The sequence below is a fragment of the Mytilus edulis genome, chromosome 8 (assembly GCF_963676685.1).
Source record: "Mytilus edulis chromosome 8, xbMytEdul2.2, whole genome shotgun sequence".
Classification (NCBI taxonomy): Eukaryota; Metazoa; Mollusca; class Bivalvia; order Mytilida; family Mytilidae; genus Mytilus; species Mytilus edulis.
The window spans coordinates 195,969-205,229 of NC_092351.1; positions in this window are offsets into that span (position 1 = coordinate 195,969).

The following is a 9,261-nucleotide window of genomic DNA, read 5'->3' on the forward strand; positions in this document are numbered from 1 at the left end:
ATATCTTTATGTGAAAATGACAATGAGCACGACTATAGAGCTGGAAATCGTCGTAGTAATATGATGTGAAAATGACAATGAGCACGACTATAGAGCTGGAAATCGTCGTAGTAATATGATCGTAGTCAGGTCTTAAGAATAGCGTGATGAGGACACCGGGCTTGGTCGTACTAGAATCGACTTTTGTAAAGGATACGGTCTTGAACTGCTAAGCATAACCGTAGAATAGTCGTAGTGGTTGGGTCGCATTAATACGGTATAGTCTAGTGGTTGTATTAAGGTAGTAGTAACATCGACGTTAGATCGTATAGCGCAGTAAATGTATCTGCGACTTGAATCGCCCTCAAGATACGATGGCACAGCGATCTTTGTGGACTACGACCTTTACGCGCTCCTACTTAGACATGATTTCGCAACGACATGTCACTATTGTTTTGAACATGTTGGCTACTCTCAATACGATCTTCAAGACCTCAAGACCGTACCACGACAAATACTGCGATCTACACAATCGTAGTACAATCGTCAAAAGCATTATTTTTTTTATAGAGATCGTAGTGCGATCATGGCCTAGTGTGACGGGGCCTGGGGTATACTATAAATGTTGCTGAATATTACCAAATATTAAGGATGTGCCCTGAATACAGTTGTAAACAAACAATCTAAGTTATAATCATTTCAATAGAACACGTGTTATTACGCTAAGTTGGACTGCATAAAGCAGTTTCAAAATCGATAATTTTTTTTGTGATAAGTAATATAATGACAAAAATGACATATTTTACTAACAAATAGATTATCATCACCATTAAGAAGTCATCCTGTATGAAAAATTAAACCTAGAAAAGGGGGTCTGTTCGATTGAATAGTTTTTAACTATTTTATTTCTTTATAAATGTAAGCATTTTCGACATTAAATAAAGTCTTTTAGGAATCGAAATCATCTTAAACATAATAATAAATAAATATTGTAAAATAATCTTATTTATACTTGTAAAGCATGCATTTTTCTATTGGCCATTCTTGAAATTGTATCAGTATTTAGATTTTAACTTACCACAGACAGAAAACATATATCAGGTTAACCGCAAAAAGGTAAACTCGAATAGTACCGCTCACTGATAAAGTTTCGTTGTTCATTTTGGGAAATAACTTTATTTTTACAACAGAAATTACATTTAATTATTTAAATTAAACTTAAGCGTAGCTATTTTAGCAGTTTTTGTCTTTATATAGTAATATTGCATGCGTTTAGGATTGCTAGTCGTAGTTAATTTGAACTTTGAAACCTCAGCGCCAATATTTGAACAATAATATACTTTATGAAACAAAGTTACCAGAAAGTCTCAACATTGTGACAGAAAGACTCAACCAGTACCTTTATATCTCAACCATTTAGAATTTTTCATTTTTCTGCTTAGAATAGGCTTGACAAAAAATATTTTTGCAATTTACAGACGTGGTTATCGTAAAGCATAAAAAAAAACACAAATAATTGACATATTTTCTTGCTAGGTCATTAATATCATAGCAGTTTTATCGGATTCTATGAAAGCAAACATGATAATCCGTAGGAGAAAAGTGATTGTGACTTCAATTTCAGATATTTTGAACCAAACAGAGATATATTAGCTATAATTATCATTTATCTATGGCATGACATTCTCCTATTTTACAAAAAAGTCATTGATTTTCAGTAAATTGACGAAAAGTCGACCTACCCTTTGTTTATTTTGAATATTTTGAACCAGAAAACCTCAACAGGAAGTGCCAGAATACTTTTTTCCGTCTCAACATTTGGTTGAGATTAGATGGTTTACCAGGCGTGCTGTTCAAAATCATTTATGATATATATTATGCGGGAACTTGGTCCCGTTTTTGTAACTCGTGTCGTAGTCTCTCTCTCATGGTTTTATCAATTCTTTTTGCGGGGAACTGCTCACATTGATGTTACATAATTTGGGAATATATATACAAATGCTAAGCAAAACATATCTGAAACAAAAAATCACCGAAACGTACATTGAAGAGGGGGGAGCATTGAAAGGAGAATTTTTCTACGCCTTTAAATTGAAAGTATTCAAAAGATATGTTTCTTCTGTTTTGCTCCATTTTGTATTTTTTTGTTTGCTTATTATGTGCCATCACTGATATTTGGCGTCTTGTTTTTGTTGATCCATTTTATTCATTTACATGGTTGTTTTCAATTGTTACAATAAGTAAAGTAAAAGGGTTCTAGTTGATATTATGGATGTTTTATCACGTACAGCATAGTCTGAATTACAAATTTCACAATGATGAAAACAAAGCAGTTTTTGGACATTCTTATTGTTAAAATTTGGTGTAAATCTTATTAAAATAAATAAATTATCCCATAGTGACCTTTACTTAATAATAATTTAGACTTAGAGCTGTAATTACTAATTCGATGCCTTTTATTTTCATTGCATCTTGATAAAACAACAGTCGTATGATTTAGGATATTTAAATATAGTTTACTGTAAATTCAAAACTATTGCGAGGTTTTTATTAATGCAAAAATGCGACAGGGTGGTAAACGCAATAATCTAAACTTAAACTCGCATTTTGAAATATTTAATATGAATTAAAACAGAATTTTTCTCAAAATCGTAAAAATTAAAATAGTAGTTCAGTCTTAAATGACAAAATCACAATAATAAATGCACGCAGTAATCAGCAACACATGTAAATTATTTAATATAAATCATCATATTAATATATTAAATCTTTTTTCTTGTGTTTATAATCTATTAATAAATAAATCGGTATACTATGCAGAACAATGGTGTTTAGCTAGGAATTCGAAGTAAATAGGGAGAATCATTTAAACTATATCAATGTTTAACAAAATGTATTTTGAGCAAGAAATCATCAAAACGTACACTGCGAGGGACTACTTTACTACGCCTAAATAAATTAGATATGTTCAAAAGATGTTAGTTCTGCTTTACTCCATGATAATTTTTTTTATTTGCTTATTCGGTGCCCTTTCTGGTATTAAGCGTTTGAATTTGATCATCAACATAATTTGTCTCGGTTAGTGTATAGAAAGGTAAATAATATTATATACCTTTCTATACATTATCCAATTTAGCACATATTTACAACTTGAGTAATCCTTTAATTAGTCTTTTGACATGTTTAGGCTGACTAGATGTAGCTCATTTACGTAGTTTTGTAAATCTACTCACTAATATCATTGTAAAAATGTTTAATATGATGGTTTTGTTTTTTGTTTGTTATTATTTTGCTTTCTATTTGCATTTATATTATGTCGCTTACTATATTATATATGTTGTTGATGCTATAGCATTATATTATATGCTGATTTGCAATAAACTTATTACAAAAGGCCCTTGAACTCGGTAGATGATATAAAATCTTCTGTGAATAGCATTGACTCCAAATTGTCGCAAATGAAATCTGATGTCGACTGTCTCGTTCGGCGTGTGGGTGACATGGAGGGAAGTCAGCAATTTATTTCTCAGAGTTTTGAGAAAAATAAATCCGATGTTGAAAGTATTGCTACTGAAATGGTCGAGCTTCGATCCATAAACAAGGAAATTTCAGAACAACTTGAAACCCTTCGTTGTGAAAATTTAAGGGACAATTTACTGTTTTTTGGTGTTGAGGAAGGGGAAGGTGAAGAATGTGTTGATATTATTAAAAATATTTGTTCAACAAGTTTGTCTATTTCTGAACCAGTGGAAATTTCTGCTGCTTATAGGATGGGAAAAAAAGGTGTTGGTAAAACAAATTCTGATAACACTCAAACTACCAAGTCACGACCGATTGTTGCTAAATTTATGATACGTCAACAGAGGGACAAAGTGCGAAAAATTTCTCCTAAGCTAAAGGATACAAACATTTCAATCTCAGAACATTTTCCAAAGTCTGTGCATGAAAAACGTAAAACTTTGATTCCAATGTATAAAAAAGCAAAACTTGAAGGAAAATCAGCATTTCTTACAAGGGATAAATTGTATATAGAAGGGAATTTAATTGTGAATACAGATGAACAAATAAACCAAACCACACGCATAAACAGTCATATAAAATCGAGTAGCTCTACAAAAAACACTCACAAGTCAGATAATTCGACAACAGGTGCTCAGTCAGCTCCAGGATATTCAGGGACCAAGAAGAAGGCAACCAAGTCCAGAATTCCTTCCAAGATTAGTAGTCCGAAAGCTAGTTCTAGTTCTCAAAATGGGTCCCGGTTTGAAATATTAGCCGAAATGCATACTGAATCTGATTAGGAAACATCGAGAAGTATTTCATCGTTGTCATTTTTGTATTGGAACATTAATGGTGGTCTACATGACAAACTGTCTGAGCCTAACTTTTTAAATTATATTTGTTCTTATGATGTAATTATTTTATCTGAGTGTTGGATTGATAATGCATATGATAATGTTATAGATGGTTATTCATGTAAAGCCGTTCCTTTATTAAAAAGTAAATATAAACAGGGAGGAGGTATTTTCCTCATGATTAAAAACTGTTTTTCTAATGTAACGTGTAATCGGGCGATCAATGGATCCGTATCTGAATAAATCAGGATTTCAAGTGTTCAACTTAAATTTGCACCACAACAAGTTGTCCTATTTAAAACAATTAGCACACCCTTATATGAATTCACAATGTCAAATATATAAGCTACACAATGCACATAAATTAAATTACAGGGTGATGTACCTCATACACAATGCATAAACACAATGTTTCATAACAGAATATATATACACAATGTCACTATGCAATCACTTTGCAACATGTATTAAGCCTGAGTATTCACAATGTCACTAATATATCACTATGCAACATGCATCAGACACTTAATTACACAATGTCACCAACGGATTACTATGCAACATGCATCAATTAAGTATTACACAAAACGTATGAACACAAAATCTACCAATATGTAGTATCACCTTGTTAGTCTGCAACTAACCACAATAACACAATGACACAATTACACTTGCACAATGTTTCAATTCACAAGGAATATATATATAACACAGCTGAACTCACACACTAACTATCCCTTTGAGTTCCCACACAATGAATATTATCCAACTGGTAAGGTTTAACACAGTGCACTTTTACTAATACACTTCCACAATATTACTAACTTGCAACACCAGCAAGTAAACACCTTGTATTCTCACTAATACAAATCTATGAAGTATTCACACTTCCACATAGTACAACTTGCAACACCAGCAAGTATACACCTTGTATTTTCATTAATACAATAACCACTTATATATATCAGATTCACTTTATACATTGTATCACAATCACTATTGCAATATTCACATATAAATCCGAACACTATTTATATATCCTTTGGAATCACTTAATTCACTCTACTTACCAGTTGGAAAATAATCCCTGATGTTATCACTTCAACGGTCCACATATAACTGACAAAGTTTCTTCTTCTTCTTTGGGGGTTTTAAGGACGGCTTTCCTACTGGAAATTGCGCCCTACATGTTCCTAATGTTGTTTTTTGACAAAACAAAAAAAAAAGAATGTACTTAATGTTTGTTTGGGGGTTTTTTTTTTCTTTTGTTGTGAGTTTTTAAAAGGACCTAAAGTGTGTCGCTCATTTTTTTTTTTTAAACAGATGTTACTAACTTGCTTTTGAAATATTCGACTTAAGTTTCGATCAGTTGCCCCAGCCAGTGGTCCCGTGAGAATCGTGTATACGCACTATCTCACAAAGTTTCTCTGTCTTGAGCTGGCTTATATACTACCATATGGAACGGTCCATTATACGTGAAGGGGTGAAAATCAAGACTATACCAATTTTAGGGGTGTTTTTAGTAATAAATGGTGCTCCAACTATGGAGAAACTTGTATACATATAGAAGCACAATTAATAAGGAAAGACAACTGGAATTTCACATCGAAATAAATAAACTATGACCAATTTTTGTTACACTAACTTTATTAAAGTTGTTAAAGTTCTCCATGATACAATTATATGGTTACAAGTATCAAAAGATGTGACAATTTGTGGTCAAGATTATTATGTTGGTTGTGTCTATTTACCACCAGTTAGCCCAAATTATTATAAAATGTATGAATGTGATATATTTTATGAACTGATTAATTGTGTTGAAAAATATTCAACTGAGTCTTCTAAGGTATTTTTATTAGGTGATATGAATGCTAGAACTGCAATAGGTAATGATTTTATTAAACATGATAGTTTGTATGGATCAATTTTTGACGATTTCAATCACATTTTTAATTATATGAGTGACAATAATCTACCTGTCCGAAGGAACCCTGATCAAGGTACTAATGAGTACGGAACAAAACTGTTAAATTTGTGTAGAAGTACTGGACTTCGAATTGTGAATGGTCGACACAAAGATGGAACGGCAAACGATTTTACTTTTTGTGGTTCGCGTGGTATGAGTGTCGTTGATTACCTGATAGTACCGTTTGACTATTTTCACATCGTTGAACAGTTTATAGTTAGTAACTTTACTTCGTTCAGTGATCATGCGCCTCTTCACATACGTCTACAATGCAAAACGCTGTCTTATACACATGAACAACAAAACCGTAATGTATCTTCAAGTACATTTGACAGTTTTCGGTGGAAAGATGACTTAAAAGAACAGTGTTACGAATCCTTAATTTTGAATAGTGGGTTACTCAGCCAAATAGTTTTTAGTGATTCTAAAAAATCGCAAGATGGTATTGACAATTATATTGAAACTTTTACTACTCAGTTAACGGATATTGTTGCTCCATTTTTTAGAATTTCCAGTAGTAAATCAATTGACTCTCGAGCTCAACGTACTAGCCGAAAATGTGTATGTAAAACTACTGATAAGCCATGGTTCAATTGCGAGTGTAGAAGGCTTCGCCATGTTTATTTTAGTGCGTTAAATATGTTTAATAAGAACAAAATAGCAGAAAATCATCAGAGACTAATCTCTACGAAGAGACAATACAAAGTGTTCGAAAATAAGTTAAAACGGCAGTATAAACGTCAAGAAGGTGACATGCTGGAGCATCTACGTAAAAGCGACCCTAAAAAGTTTTATAGAATGTTCCAAAAGAAGCGCGCTAATAATACAGAAGTCCCCCTTTCGTCATTTTTTGAACATTTTAAAGAGTTATCAAGTAACACTCCAATAGTCAATGACACACATAGTATACAAGACACTACATACGAAGAACTTGATCGTGTTATCACGCAGGACGAAATTTTGAAATGTATTTCCAAATTGAAACGTGGGAAAAGTCATGGAATTGACGGGATTCTGAACGAAATGTTAATTGAATATAAGGATGTGCTGATTCCGTTCTTAGAGGAAATGTTCAACAGGGTATTGTCTTCTGGTTACTTTCCGACAACATGGACAGTTGCGATACTTGTTCCAGTTTTTAAAAAAGGCGATCCGTCTGATCCTGTAAACTATCGCGGCATAAGTTTGGTTAGTAATTTAGCCAAATTGTTCACGTCCATTATTAATATGAGATTAATACTTTGGTCCGATACCTATGACATTATAACTGATGCACAGTTTGGATTTCGGCCGGGCAGCAGTACAGTTGATGCGATGTTTAGTTTATTAACTGTCATTCAAAAAACACTCTCCAGTAAAAATCGTTTGTATTGCTGTTTTGTAGACTACAAACAGGCGTTTGATACAATATGTAGACTGAATTGAGGGTTAAAATTGTCAAAAGTTGGTATAACAGGGAAACTTTTATCAATACTAAAATCAATGTATTCAAATGTGAAATCATGTGTACGAATTGATGGTTTTTATTCAGAGCAGTTCACGAGTACAGTTGGCTTAATGCAAGGGGAAGTACTATCTCCAATCCTTTTTTCATTGTACGTAAACGATTTTGAAATGGAATTTTTAAATAACGGTAATGTACCGTATGAAGTACAGGAATTGTCTCTATTTTTGCTTATGTACGCCGATGATATGATACTATTTTCTGATTCTGTAGAAAGGTTTACAAGATATGGTAGACACACTTGTATTGTATACTCAAAAATGGGGTTTAACTGTGAACAATGCTAAAACAAAAATAATGGTATTTAGAAATGGTGGTAGTGTGAAGGTTGAAGAAAAGTGGTATTTTGATGGTAGTGTTATTGACATTGTTGATGAATTTTGTTATTTAGGTATTCTGTTGAATTATAACGGAAAATTTTTAAAAACTCAAAAACAATTAGCTGAGCAAGGCAGGAAAGCTGTATTTGCCTTGAAATCAAAAGTGTCATCCTTATATTTGAATTTTTTCACATACCTTAATTTGTTTGATACATATATAAGTAGTATTTTATGCTATGGCAGTGAGATATGGGGCTTTCATAAAGCTCCTAATATTGAAAAAGTTCAGTTAGATTTTTGCAAAAATATTTTAGGTGTCAAACAATGTACAACAAATGTAATGGTGTATTATGAGCTTGGAAGATATCCTTTGATATATTCTAGATTGTATAATATTATAAGATACTGGTTTAAACTTTTATCAACGAATAATTGTATTCTTGAAAATTGTTACAAAGAGGAGGTACGGAATCAATGTAATAACAGAAATAGTTGGATTTATCAACTGAAGTATTTATTGTTTAATTTGGGTCTGAATGACTTCTGGTATAACCAAGATAATTTAGTTGTAAATGACACTCTTAAGTATTTTGTCAAAACTAGAATATTTGATCAAGCTAATCAACATTTGAATCAATTATTGGATGGCTCGCCAAAGTGTTTTTTATATAAATACTGTATAAATAATGTTCGTTTACAATTTTACCTTACTAAACATGTGAATTTTAGAGTGTATCTAACAAGAATAAGATTGTCTTCACATAACTTATTTGTTGAAACAGGACGATATCACGGTGTTAATAGATCTGAAAGAAAATGCACTCTCTGTACTTTAAATACAATAGAAGACGAGTTTCATTTCATTTTACAGTGTGATTGTTATAATGCAATTAGGATACAGTATATTAAGTCATATTATTATAAGCGTCCACCTAGTCATTTAAGCTTTTACAGTTGTTGAGCACAGAAAATGTAAAAGACATATGTAACCTTTGTAAATTTCTTTTCCATGCATTTAAACGTAGAACAGACATGTTATAACCAATACTTAATATAGATTATTATTCTTCTCGGATGTATTCATTTATCAGTTATGTATGTTTTATGTATTTATTTATGATATATTGTATTTGCATA